Raw genomic sequence first — 14,515 nt, 5'->3', positions numbered from 1 at the left:
GGGGGGTGGCGGCGAGAGGGGAGGGAAGAAGGTGCTGAGTGACTCAGAGCCTTGCATCTTGCCAGAATCAGCAAGGGACCAGCCACAGTCAGAGGGGACGAGCTGGGTCCGCCTGTGCACCTGGAGGAGAGTGCCCTCCACGTGGGCTCTGGCTAGCGACTCTTTACAGGGCCACGTCTGGGGTGCGGAGTTCTGAAGTTCAGTCTCATTTTGAAGAAAATGGGAAGGGAGGAAGAAGTCTCTGTGGGTCTTGTCCCAGGAGAGACAGGAGAGCTGGGGGCCTCAGCATTGGGGCTGGGACTGTCCCCCTGTGGGCAGGGCCTGGCCTGGGCGCGGTGGCTGCTTTCAGGAACGCTTGACGCTCTTACAGGTGACAGAAGACCTCGAAGAGCTTCTGTTCACGTGGCCCTGTGTATTGCTATTTATCATTTTAGAAATGAAGATAGAAATTTAAAAAATACTGTTCTGTAAAAAGAATAATAAACTCACTATATGTAAACCTAAGCAACATCTTTTAAGAAAAAATAACTATATTTTTCAAAACAACAGAAGTTTAATGAGACTTGACAGCATTTTACATTTTGTAAATCCCTTTCCCGTCTGGCAGGGCGTCCTGGGCTCAGCTCTGCATCAGTCACGTGTCATGTGGCATCCAGGAAGCTCTGGGATGCAGTCGGGAGGGACCAAGAGGGAAGGGACGGGTCACATCGTGGTGTCTTGCAGGAGGTTTTGGAACAGGGGCTCAAGATGCTGGGGTCCCCGCCCCCTGGGGAAGCTGGAGGAGTGCCCGGCAGGGGCACCAGCAGTCCCTTTGATTGGTTGCTTGTTTCTGTTGTGTCACCTATAGCTCAGAGAGGCCTGAAGCCTCCAGGTCCAGAGTTATTGAGGCCACATAAAGGGGAGCCTGGGTCTTCAGTCTCCTGGCATTCTCAGGCTCTTTGGGGGGTTAAATTAAGTATGGAAGCCAAGTGGAAATGATGGTGCCAGGAGCCACGTGTCAGCTGAGGTGATCTGCGCTGCTCAGATGGGTCTGGGGAGTGGGTGCGGGTGTCAGCCTCCACAGGGTGGCAGGAAGCTGTGCACGACCGTCCAGGCTGCGAAGTGCGGGCGGTTCCGATGTCAGGTCCAGCTGCGTTTGCTGAGCGCATCCTGCCCGTGTGTCACCCGGTGTGGGCTGCCCTGTCCTAGATCACGGTTACAGGCGGGGAGTCTAAAGAGTCTCAGGTGCCTCCAGGAGCACCTTGGAGCCAAGGAAATTTCACCAGCGGAGACCAGGAAGGCAGAGGGAGGTGGCGCTTTTTATCGGATGCGGAAAGCGCGAGCTGTGATGAAGCATAGGGACCAGCGTTCTCTTCCTTCTGCCCTCTTCCTGCTGGGGCATCGGAAGGCCCGGGATGCCCGCATCCTGGGGGGCACGAAGGGCCCCAGTGTGCTGCTTGGAGACCTCAGAACCCGCGGGGTGAGGGTGGGAGCTGCAGACCAGGGCCTGAGTGCCTGCAGGGTGGGGGGCCAGGCAGTCTTGGCCACGGGGCCTGTTTTTCCTCTGTTGGGTTGAGCTGTTTTTACTCACAACACTTCTGACACCAAATGTCAGGTTTTGTCCTCCCGACGTCAGTTCTCCGACTGTCTGGGCACCAGTTGGGTGTCCTACAACTCAGCTCAGCCCTGACACCGTCTGCCTGGAGGGAGAATCGGATCTCATAGGTTAAAGGGCCTGAAACTACCCCGAGGGATTGTAAGGGACACAGCTCGGGAAAAGCCAGACGGGAGCAATGCATGAGGTGAGGCATGGGGGTGGAGTGCACCCCTCCCAGCCCCCCAGAGTGTTCACCAACTGGGAATCTCCCTGAACCCTGTCCTTGAGGGGTTTTTGTGGAGGTTCCAGTCGGCAGGTACGATTGATTTACTCATTGGCCGTTGAATTAATTGGGTTCATTGAGACTAAGATGAATTCAGTCTCCAGCCCCTCTCCCCCACTGGAGGCCATAGGATGAGGCTGCAAGTTCCAACCCTCTAACTATGCCTCCGCCTTTTGGTGACCAGCCCCGATCCGATCCTGAAGCTGTTTAGGGGCCCCCAGCTGCCTGTCACCTTATCAGCGTACAAAAGACACCACTGTGGAGATCCCCGGAGTTAGGGGCTGTGCCCCAGGAACTGGGATGAGACCAGATACTCATTTATTCCTTTAGCATCCAGGTAACGAGTGAGAGCCTCAGAGCACATCCTTGGGGTGTCGACAGCCAGTGAGCTTGGGAAGCGTGGAGGGCCAGGGCCGGGAGGAACATGGGATCGATATTTGCACAGAAGCCTGTTCCAGTCGCTAACGCAAGTGGTTTTGGTCACAATGAAAGATTCCTTCTTGAGTCTTGATACTGTCTTTCCTCCCATGAAGCCCCCTGTGTGGAGTGATGGCTGACCTTTTCTGAGCATTTCGTATCACAGCCATGGCAGACAATAGAATTCTAACAAGGTTTAGTAATCTTTATAGGAGACCATTTGAAGTTAGTCTGTTGTGACTATTTTCACAGTTCACATCGCCGGGACAAGGAGAATGAGATGCAAAGTGTGAATTTTGATGCTGGAACTGAAGTCGGAATTAGCTTTGCAGTGGGAGAGGCGGCGTCGGCCCTCAGACTCTGTCCACGTGAGGAACAGTAAATATTCTGAGGTGCACTCACTGAACGCAGAGGTGGGCTTCAGAGGGATGTGCTTGGGACGCCAGGCCCCCAGTCGCCATCTCGCTGGTGAATAAGCTCCCCCTTTTCCCTTTCCTTTGCCTCTGTTCCAAGGGGCAAACTTTCCCAGGTGGGAGGGGGGACCTGATCTTCGGTCAGTGATGTGTGAACGGCTAGGATTCCTAGAGAAGTTAGCGCTTGTTTAGGGCTGGTCCCTGTGGGGATTATCAACAGCTGAGGGTCCCCTGCTGGATACCTGAGAACAAGTTCATTGCGAAGGTGTTTCAGCCCGTGAGTGCCGTTTTTGCAGAATCGATAAAAGCAACGATCGGGCACGCGTGCCGTGCCGCAAGCTGTTTCTCTTCCCACATTATCGTTCCAGGGTCTTGACAGTGATTTGGCCACATACCTGTATCTTGCATGGATCGCCCTAAAAACAAGGTTAGGGACCACGTTCTGATGGTTCTGTAACTCTCAGTGCTAAGGTTGAGAACATGGTGCGCACGCCGTACGTGTTGGGGGAGTTGGGTTCAGGAGAATTCAGGAGAAAAATCACGAATTTCAGGGCCCAGGTGAGCATGTGAAAGGGTGGTCAAGGAAGGGGGCACCAAGCATTCGGCGGTCGGCTGTGAACTCCTGGGTTGCTGAGAGACTCGGGGTGGTGCGCCGTCTTCAGCGACAGGACTGGCGTAGAAAGAACACGCTCTTCCTTCAGGGGAGTCGATTCTAAACTGAGATTTATTTGGGGCTCGAGGTAGCAGTGTGAGTTTTCACCCTTTCTACACAAATGACTGCAGCCGGGTAGAAACAGAATTGACTGCCTAGCCCCCCACATTGGCTTTTCATACGACAGACCGCTCGTACTATTGCAGGTTGTCTCCTTCACTTACGTGAAGGAGAAGGGCCCCAGCTTCACCCCGTGCCTGCGTTGTCCTGGCACAGCCATTCCTAAGTCGCTGGGAGCAAGTGCTGGGCCAGGAGAGGATGCAGGCTGGGCGCGTGTGATGTGGCCGCTGTGTCTGCAGTTTGGAGAACCCAGCACTTTTTTGCCCAAGTAAACCCTCCCTCCGCAGGTGCGTGTCTGAGGCCCTCCTCACACAGAGCGGGAGCCTGCGGTTCAGAATGCCCCAGGGATTCTGCTGCCCACGGGGCCGTCTCTCCAGTCCCAGGCACACGGAACCGGGTCACTGGTACATGACAAGGGCGCAGTGGGTGGATGGGCCAGGATGGAAAGGTGCAGTGAGGGCCAGGAGGGTCTGCTCTGCCCGGTACCCCCGTTGGTCAAGGCTCCAGCCCCGCCGCAGGCTACACTGTGAACAGGTTGATGACTTGAGCTGATGACCGGGCCGGAACAGGGTGATCAGGCCCCATCGGGGTGAGCTCACTGGTAGGTAGGATCTGGGAGATGACTTTGATAGAACCGTGCACGAGCTGTTCCTGGGGGCCTGAGCCGTGCCTGCGGCGTGGCCGAGGGCTGTGGGATCAGCGGGAGGGGCTGCTCGTGGTGGCTGCCACGCCGTGACATCCACGGGACCGGTGGACGTGGACCCAGGAGACCGGAGGCCGGCTCACGTGCCAGACCAGAGCATTCTGCTTGCCGGGGAGCGGCCCGAGTGTCCCGAGTGAGGGGCCCCATGGGAGAGGAGAGCCTGTCGCCCGTGGGCGGTGCCTGGGGTAGCCTGGGCCAGGGTGTGGGGTTGGGGAGCAACAGATGAGCCTTCCTGTCCCTCCTGAGCAGCTGTGCTGGGGGGCGTGGGCAGGGTGTGTCCCCTGCCTAGTCTGGGGGGGCTGCTGTCGCACAACTGGGGCTTAGACAACACACACTCCCCTCCCACAGCGTTGGAGGATGGACGGCCTAGGTCAAGGCACCGGCAGACTCAGTGTCTGGCGAGGGCCTCTTTCTGGTTTGCGGACGCCGTCTTTTCCGTCTCCTCCCATGGTGGACGTACAGTACACGCTGGCTCTCTGGTCTCTTCTTTGCTTCCTTCCAGTTTTACTGAGAGGTAATTGACATGCAGCACCCTAGACGCGTAAGGTGTAGAGCGTAATGGCCGACGGCCATCGTGAAATGACCACGGTATGTTTAGTGAACATCCAATTGTCTCATACAGAGACAAAGTAAAAGGGAAGAAAAAGTACTTTTCCCTTATCATGAGAACTCTTAGGGTTTACTCTGTCAACTTTGTACATAACATGAGCAATGCTGATTATGTTAACCGTGTTGTACGTTACATCTGGGCTCTTCCTCCAAGGGTCCTAATCCCATTATGGAGACCCCACCCTCATGACCTCATCTCACCCAGTGAACTCCCAAAGGCCCCACCTCCTAACACCATCACATTGGAGGTTCGGGGTTCAACATGTGGACTTGGGGGCACACAGCGATGCAACCAATAACAGCCTTTCGGGGGTCCCATTCCTGCCTGTACCATCCCTTCAGGATTCAGGTGTCCTTGTGGCTGGAGCATTGGGAGCTGGCTGGGCTGCTCTGCTTTCTGGCCACTGGGAGGGCTGACTGGCCAGCGGGAAGCTGCTGACAGGGCTGAGCAGACACGGAAGAGGACTCATCACACAGAGACAATGAGAAGTCATTAAGGATCCATGCTGTTAGATTTTATAAAAGTAATAGCAGTAGATGCAATTTTTAAACATGGTAGTTTCGAATATGCCTACAACTGGGTCAGTGTTCAGCCCCACCGGATCTGCCCACCACGCGTAATAGTGCATTTCAGAGCCGCTGGTCATCGTATTCCGAGCATTAATGCTTTGGGTAAGTCCTAGGTGTCTGTGATCCTTCCTCAGATCTCGACTTCTGAGCTGAGGGACCAGCTTGTAATACCTTATCCTGGAAACCTAGAACCCACAGTCATGACTTAACTGCATGTACTGAACGATCCAGAGGAAGAAAAGATGTTTCTCTTTGAAAATAGAACGTTTCAAGCTGGGGGCTGGACTTTGGGGCACCCTGTGACTTGGCGAATGTTGATAACGGGCTGTCTGCAGAGTGGCGATAAAGCTTCCGAACCAGATTGACTCTGTTTGACTCTGTTTCCTGTCAGCTTATTCAGTGAGGAGGGGAGAAATCCTAACCGGCTGTTGGCCGAGCCTTCTTCATGTAAAACCATTGCTTACCTGAACAATAAATCCTGTGCTTTCTCCGCAAGCTATAGCGTTTTCACTTACTTTCCTGTTATCCTGTTTTTTCTTTAACCTCTCGAGGGAAGAAAGAAAGTGCAAAAGAAAGAAAAAGAAAAGAAAATAGAGGCAAATACTTCGCATTTCTAGAAACAGCATGTACAAAGGACCCGCGGAAGCACTTAATGGCCTCATTGTTGGAGGGAGAGGGCAGGAATCCTCTGGAATTCCTAGAATGGGCGGGAGAGGCTGCTGCCAGAGCAGAGGGAGGGAGACCCCTAGGAGAGCCGGGGTGCGGGGCAGGGAGCGAGGAGAAGCAGGCAGGACCACTGGTCTGAACCTTGACTACAGTTCTTCCGAGAAAGATAAATGTTAATTCTGCATAAGGAATTCGCATTCCTCATTGTGAAAACTCCAACCCAGAAGTCTGCAGAGTAGAGTTTCTCTCGCTCTCTGTTCATCCTGGTGGCCTCCCGCCGGTCAGAGTTGTTCTGGGTCTTTTTCTGTCAAATTCCTGGACAGGCCCATGCATGTTACTTTCCTCCTTTTGACATGAGCATTGCCTTAGCTCTTAGCCCTTTCCCTCATCCATCCGCTAGTCACCCTCTGTCAAGTGCCACCTCTGCCTTGTGAGGAGCACTTGTGGGAGTTGCATCGTTCAGTCCTCGAGTGAGCTTGGGACTGTTTCATTCTCATCACAGGGTTGAGAAGTTGAGGCCTTGGAGGAGGCAGGCTGCTCCCCGGGGCTGAGCCAGGCCCTCGCTTTGTGGGGTTCGCCTACCAGCCCAGAGAATCCCTGCCCTGGAAGACTGTCACCAGGCTCCCACTGGGATGTGTTTTCATGTGCTCAACAAAGCTTTGAACCCTTGGCCTCTGCTGAGAGCTGAGGATGTTACAGTGTCCAGGACAGATGTGGTCCCCGACTGCAGAGTGGCTCCTTGGTGGGGACACAGACACAGTGTCAGCAGCAGGAAAGCAGCCCCAGCACCCCTGGATGTGTTTGCAGGACCACTGGGGTCCCAGGGCCGGGACAGGGTGGAGAGGGTGTGGGGAGGGTGTTACCAAACTGAACACAGGCCCGCTCGCCTGAGTGCAGCAAAACCCATCAACAGACAGTGGGTTGTGGTGAAGGAAAGGGGACAGCGTTTATATTGCAGGCGCCAAGTAAGGAGAATGGGCAGCTCGCACTCAAAAGACCCCAACTCCCGGATGGCTTTCAGGGAAGGGGTTTTCAAGGGCAACATTTGGGGTGAGGGTTGCAGCTTCTGATTCGTTGGTGGTGAGGTGACAGGAATCTTCAGCACCAGCCTTCTGGTTCCAGCCAGTCTGGGGTCTGTGCTTTTGCTCAGCATGTAGTCACCATCCTCCACCTGGGGTGTGAGGGAGGGTCTTAGTTTCTGCAGAGCAACTCAAAGATATACGTCAGATTGTTACGTTTATCTCTTGAGAAGGAGCTAGGACTCTGTTTTATTGATAAACTATTGTCATTACTTTTCTTGCTGGACTGCTTTTCCTTTGTTTCTGTATCTCCTCCCTTCCCTAATTAGTAACTGCTTGAGTCTGCTCTTTGGAACTCAGGGAAGCCCTAGGAGACTGAAGCCTTTCTCTACAAACAAGGAACGGGGACATAGAGGGGCTTTTGTACCCGGGAGGTCCCCGAAGGGTCCTGCTCGGTTTCAGTTCCCCCTTTTCTTTGTTAACTCTTCAATCTTGAGGGGAACAGGTGCACAACAAGGAAAGGAATACCGTTTTGGATAGAGAGGTTAATCAAAAACTTGGCAGGGGAATTTGGTTTTATTGGGACTCAGTTTCAAGGGGAGGAGGAAGAAAGGTGGGGTCATCCCTGAGAGAGGACACAGAACCTGCAGGGGCCACAAGGAGGGAAGCGGCAGGACTTGGGGGAGGCCGGTGGGCAGAGTGGATCTTGGGTCAGCACTCCCTGGGAGCCTGAAGGGGACGCAGGGCCCCCGGGCGGGTCTGGGCTGGTGGCTGTTGGTGGGTGGTGGGGTGTGTCTGAAGCCCAGTGCTGGCTTGAGAGGGGGTGAAGATGCAGCGGGTGTTGGGAGCCGGGTCCAGGTGAGATGGGAGTGGTGGCCTGGTGTAGGAAGGCAGTGGGTGGATTTCAGATGCTTCTGACAAAATTAAGTGGCCTGGTGGGCTGCACGGGTGGGAGGTGTGAGAGGCAGGAAGGCCGGAGGCAGTCCGGGTTCTGCGTGCGTGCCTGGTGGGAGCCGATGCTGGGAGCTGCAGCGGGTGGTATTGAGCAGGTGTGTCTGGGTTGTTTCCAGCTCTCCCGTCGCACACGTGCGGGTGAGGATCAGTTATGAGAAGTGGGATTCCCGCTCCTAAGACTGAAGTTTAGGGGATGCTGCCCAGTTGTCCCCCCAGAGCCTGTTCAGGGAACCCCACCTACGACTCAGGAGAGCCTCCCTGCTCCCAGGCCATCCCCAGCTCTCGGGGATCATCCCAGTTTTTAAATTTTTCAGCAATCAGATGCATCAACATTTGTGGCTATTATAATTTACGTTTCCATGGTTACTTGTGAAGCTGAGCGTGTTTCACGTGTGTATTTGGCGACTTGTTTGTTTCTGTCCTCTCCCTGCTCTTACGTTGGGCTGCTCATCCTGTGTTATTTTAATAAACGAGAGATTTACTGAGTGCCGGTTGCTGCCTGCATTGATGGTAGTTTCTCCTGAGGCTTTGTGCGCGTCTTTGGACTTTGCACAGAGGGTCTTCTGCTGTAAAGGAGCTGATTTCTCCTTCCTGGCCTCCCGGTGAAGAATCTGGCTTAAAAGCTCTTTCTCGGGCTTCCCTGGTGGCGCAGTGGTTGAGAGTCCGCCTGCCGATGCAGGGGACACGGGTTCGTGACCCGGTCCGAGAAGATCCCACATGCCGCGGAGCGGCTGGGCCTGTGAGCCATGGCCGCTGAGCCTGTGCGTCCGGAGCCTGTGCTTCGCAGCGGGAGAGGCCACAACAGTGAGAGGCCCGCGTACCGCCAAAAAAAGAAAAGCTCTTCCTCACCCAGATTTTGTAGCATTCTTCCAGATTTCGTCTTAGGCGGTTTTATCCTGCTTGCCATTGATCCATCAGGATTGGTGGCAGGTGAGGACTCCTTTGGGGCTTGTTGGGCGTGAATGGTGCTAGATCTCAATCTTATGTCGTCCTTCGCCTCATCCAGACTCCTTCCTGGGCTCTGGACCTGTGTCTGCTGCTGCCTGTGGGTCAGTGGGCGGGGCCCCCGGCCAACTGGGGTGTTCATTAGGTTGGGGGGGGCGGTCCTGGTGTGCTGTTCACTGGCGGGGGAGTGGGCTTCCCTCCCCAGAAAGTGGTGCATCTCTACCTTTGTGTCCTCCTGCAGGTGTCTCTCAGGTTCCTCACTCAGTCAACCTTTTGCTTTCTTCCAAGGGTCTGGTGTGTATTTTTTCTTTTCTTTTTGTTTTAAAATTTTTATTTTATATTGGAGTCTAGTTGGTTAACAATGTTGTGGTAGTTTCAGGTGTACAGCAAAGTGACTCAGTTATACATGTACCTATTCTTTTTCAAGTTGTTCTCCCATTTAGGTTGTTACATAGAGTATTGAGCGGAGTTCCCTGTGTTCCCCGGGCTTTGTTGGTTATCCATTTTAAATACAGCAGCGTGCACACGTCAGTCCTAAACTCCCAGTATATCCCCCCCATCCTTCCCCCACCCCCGACCCCATAACCATGAGTTCGTTCTCTGTTTCTGTTTTGTAAGTTCATTTGTATCATTTTTTTTAAGAGTCTGCATGTAAGTGATACCATATGATATTTGTCTTTCTCTGTCTGACTTACTTCACTTAGTAGGTTAATCTCTGGGTCCATCCACATGGCTGCAAATGGCATTATTTCATTATTTTTATGACTAATATCGCACTGTGTATATATGTATACTACAACTTCTTTATCCATTTCTCTGTTGATGGACGTTTAGGTTGCTTCCACGTCTTGGCTATTGTAAACAGCACTGCAGTGAGCATTGGGGTGCATGTATCCTTTCGGACCGTGACTTTCTCCGGACGACACATATTTCTTAAGTAGGTGACTTCTGTTGCGTCTGGATAACACTATTCTCCCATTAGAAGTTCTCATCGTCCTGGAGCCTCATCCAGAAGAGCCGTGGATGTGTGGGCTCTGGGATCGCCACCTTATTAGATGCTTATGTGAGCGCTAACATTTTTCAGCCAATTGTCCAACATTTTGTCTGTAAATAATGCCAGGCTTATTATCCTTTTCCAGTCAACGTTTACACCACATTTCTGTTCCTTATCTCACTGTATTGTCTAGAACCTCAAAAGAGTTGTGGCTAATACTGTAACCGTGGGCTTCCTGCCCTAATTTATTGGGGAGGGTGTTGGTGCCTCTTCCTCGTGTCGGCCACCTGCCCGCAGGAGGTGCCTGTTATCAGGTTAAAAGGGCTTCTTATTTTATGCCTCATCACTGAAATCTCGGTTACCTGCAAGCAGGGTATCTCCTCCACACCCTACGCCCACCCCCTCCAGTTATCCTCTGTGCTTTGAATTTCAGGCTCTTCCTTTTGGCTGTTTTTTTCTCTAAAAGAAAAAAAAAAAAACAACTGTGCTGCAAACAATGGAATTGAAAGACACAAAAATGAAGAGCAGCCTTACAAATAAGTGCAAAAGGTGTCTATTCTCTTTTCTTATCACACAAATGATATTTTATCCACAAGATAAAGCAGGTGGGGTGGATTCAAACATCTGTGGATATAAATCTCGGCTCTTCCGTGTGACCTAGGTGGGTACTGCGTTGTCTCCTGGGCTTGGTTTCTCCATCTGTCAAATGGGGTCATAATTCCACCTCAAAGAATTGACAATATTTAGTGACTCTTAGTTAAGAGCCACTCATTTATGTGTGTCTCGTTATGTGTCCTGCATGTATTTACTCCTAATCTTTGGGAACCTCTGACCTGGGAGGTCGTAGAGCATTTGGTGAGGTATCTGATGTGTATGAGGTGGTAGGTCAAGGGTCATGGCCATCTCTGCGGTCATCACGGTGTTAACCTTCATCTTGGGTGACCTCGTCAGAGGAGTCAGGGAACAGGGGGAGCCCAGGGATTCCAGTGCCACGGGTCCTGTGTGTGCCAGTAGTGGAAGCTTGGTGATTCGGACTCAGTCTCCGGTTAGGATAGCATGTGCTGCTTTAATGAAATTGTAACACTCAGATTCATAAGCCCAGCCCTTTGTGATGGATGCTAGCACGGATTTCTATGCCAGCACTGCACTGTTTTAATTACTTGTGCTTTAGAGTGTCTTTCTCTGGGATGGGAGTAATTCTCCCTTAATGCTCTGTAATGGGCAGTCTTACCATTTATTTTATTTTGTCAGTTTTCATGACTTCAGATGGATACTGCCTTTCATTGACAAAATTAATTTTAATTTTTAAATTAATTACTTGGAAGAGAATCAAAATCTTTGTGATGCTTTTTATCTTCCCATTTAGGAACTTAGTATGTTTCCATTCACCCAGGCCTTTTCTCTCACGGAGGGGTGGTGATATTCTTTAGTTGATGTTATAGGGCTGTTCGAATGACCAAACTAATGCATGCATGTATACATGTCAGCTATGGAGAGTGGGTATTTTCCGTCTGTCATCTGGTCAGTTGCCGTGTGTGTATGTGTCTGTGTGTGTCTGTGTGTGTCCTGCCCCTCACTGCCCTGCGACTCTGGGCTAGTTTTGGGGACAAGTGTCCTGCCTTTTCCAGGGAGGCAGTCCCTTCATCCAGCTGCATTTCCGTCCTGTGTGGCCTTGGACAGGCTTCCTCTGGATAACCCATCTTTGGGCTTGCTTGGCGTCCCCTGGAAGCCCCATGGTGAGGACTCGTAGGCCCCTTGCTTCTGCTTGACCCTGGACTTGAGCACCGGGTGGGGTCTGGGCCCATTCATATGTTTTGGATAAGTATTGTCGGTTTTCATGGTGGCGTCCAGTGGGGAAGCTCTTTCTGAGACCTGAGTGCTCCATCCTGGGCCACGCTCTCCATCCTCTGGGGCCCCGAGGGTCTGCTGGTGGACAGCTACTGCGGGAGATGCCTTCCTGGCTGGGGCCAGGGTGTCACTGCTGAGTTGTTGCCAGACCTTTGCTGTGTGTCTGTGGTTTGAAAGCATGATGTCGGCATTTGGGTGGGCGCACCTCTGTTTTAACTTCCTTGTGTTGCCAGCATCCTTCATCCTCAACGTTCTGTCATCTCTGCCCGGGAAGCAGGTGTGGCATCGCTGGGATACAGGTCCCGTCTAGGTGCACCTCACAGCACTGAGCAACAGTGCAGATCCTCAGCTTTAACTGTGATTCTCCTTTAAGCTGACCACAGGGTCTGGCAACAACATTCTGAAACTTTATAATTACTTTAAAAACTTGGCCTTTTCTTCGATTCCCTTTCATTCATGTATTTCTCAGTTTGTCTTCATAAGCGCCTTTACTCTGTGAAAACAGAGTGGCCTGTGAGATCAGTAAAATACTGAAATTAAGTTTTTTGATGAAAGGTATTCTGTCCCCTTTTGAGAGGCCCCAGACTTCATTCCAAACAGGCCGAATAGCCTCATCATGAAACTTGGGATTTGTTGAGTGTCTAAATAGTCACTGTTATGACTCTAAATATTTAGTGTGAGAAAGCTAGACAGAAGGAAAACTTTATATTAACTCAGGAATTTCTGGAAGATATCAGAGCCACTCAGCAGACATCAAGAGGTCCTTTGTTCCTGAAATATTTTCAAAGTAAGTTAAGATATTTTTTTGCCCAAGTTCCTATATTCTTTAAGATTTCAAGTTTATGTCATGTCTGCCTGTGAAACTGCGTGAGAAGCGCTGTTTTGCCAGATCAGCGCCCAGAGAGTTCCATCACTTCTGTGGGCGTGGGTGCAGCCGGTCAGGTCCCCGCAGGACGCCTTTGGGGCTGTGCTTGGCGGGGTGTGGGAGGTGGAGGTCCCAGCTGTGTGTGTGCCGGATGGGGCCATGGAAACAGCCCCTACAGGTTTGTTCCTGATGAGGTGCTATATCTTAGTAACTCTTTTCAGTTCATCAGGTTCAAGAAACATGTTGTCTTGTTTTTGTCTGCTGTAAAGTACAACATCCACTTTCTTAAAAATAGACAAAAATGGTTGAAGTGGTGAGCAGCTTGGCAGGCGACTATATGTCATTTTTCTTTAATCGTGGATTAACTTACGTTGCCCATTATAAAAAGTAAATCTCCCAAACGTATGTTGTCAGTTGGAAGGCGTAGGCCTGAAAGATGCATTTGGGAGGTGGTCCTGGGGTATTTGGATGGGCCTACAGACAAAGGCTAGTCCTCTGGAGACGAGGGAGACCTCTCAGAATGAGATGGTTAGAGGTGATGACAGGCGTATATGATACACTGTCGTTATGTGACCTGGTAACCTTGCCGGACACACCAGCTCGTTGTCGTTCAAAGACCCTCACGCCTCTGTGACCATGTGCTTTTTTTTTTTTTTTTTGTAAAACTTGTGGTCAACTTAGCTACTCGAATTTAGAGATGTTCCACTCGACATAAACATTATAACACTTTCCAGACTGACAGATTCTTGGAGGACCTTTCCTTCAATGCCTTTGCTTGTACGCAGTCAAATAATCTTGTGTCAGGTGTCTCCCCTTTTGACCCTGAAAGGTCAGCATCACCTCTAAACATCAGCAGCCTTTACAGCTTGCAGGTAGCTGGCGTGTTCAGCACCTGACAGTGGGAGCCTTGAGTGCCATGTCCTAGTCACAGTAACTAGCATTTGTCTCACATTTACCGTGTGTTGGATCCTAAGTCTTTACATGCATGCCCTCATCCTCATAAAAGCCCTGGAGGGAGATACTATCTTGGTGTGGATTTTGTAGCGGGGGACCCTGAGGCTTGGGGAGTTGGTGATCCACCCACAGGTCACCTGCTGAGACAGGGTGAGGTCAGGAGGCGGCCCGGGCTCTCTGGCTCCCACGCCTGATTCTTAGCCGGTGTGCCCAGCAGGACCTTCTGCAGTGGTTTTCTACTTTCTGGACCCGTGACGTCTTCCATGTCAGGTCGGAGGCAGGGCAGGTTTTGCTTCCACTTGTTGAATGATCAAGGGTAAGTTAGTTTAACTTCCCTGAGTGATGTGTTCTCCACCCAAGGACACCATGTCACAAGCAGTGACCATCTCAGATAAACGGGCACAGCGGTGCTCAGGACTCCCGTCCACGGAGCATTTGCTCTGTGCCCATTTCCCTGCTAAGTCCTCGAGTGAGCGCGTTTCATTTGGACTTGGGGAGGCTCAGCGGTGTTCCAGGGCCGTGCGCTAAAATCCTCCGGGTGGTGGGCTGTCTCCCCTCTGCCCTGTGGCGGTGCCTAGGTGAGCAGACACTCCCCTGCAGCAGGGCGAGCTTTCATCTTGGTCCCCACCGTCTCCTTCACCCCTAGAACACTGCCTCGGCCCCCAGAAATAGCAGTTGGATCCTTGGATCGAAGGAAATAGACAGGATTCAAACTCCCTCCCTTGGAACATGCAGGGGCCACGTGCAGAGCCTTCCAGAACCGTGGGCCGGAACCTGGTCTGAGATGAGGATGGTCCCTGTGGGGTGGTGTGAGGGCTGCAGCCTGGGAGGACCTGGGAAGGACGTGGGCTGTGATCTGGGCCCCAAGCATGCCTGACAGGTAAACTTGGCCTTGCAAGTGGGTGGAGGCCTGCCCGTTCCTTACCC

At 52.0% G+C, this 14,515-nt stretch overlaps 1 protein-coding gene across 1 annotated transcript in view; it reads left to right on the top strand.

The window, feature by feature from the left end:
* GRB10 (growth factor receptor bound protein 10) overlaps nt 1-14,515 on the top strand; it is a 194,245-nt gene that overhangs the window by 19,640 nt on the left and 160,090 nt on the right. The window lies entirely within an intron of this gene.

This window comes from Neophocaena asiaeorientalis, unplaced genomic scaffold, assembly GCF_003031525.2.
Source record: "Neophocaena asiaeorientalis asiaeorientalis breed wild unplaced genomic scaffold, Neophocaena_asiaeorientalis_V1.1 scaffold191, whole genome shotgun sequence".
NCBI lineage: Eukaryota > Metazoa > Chordata > Mammalia > Artiodactyla > Phocoenidae > Neophocaena > Neophocaena asiaeorientalis.
This window is presented reverse-complemented; position numbering and strand designations above follow the sequence as displayed.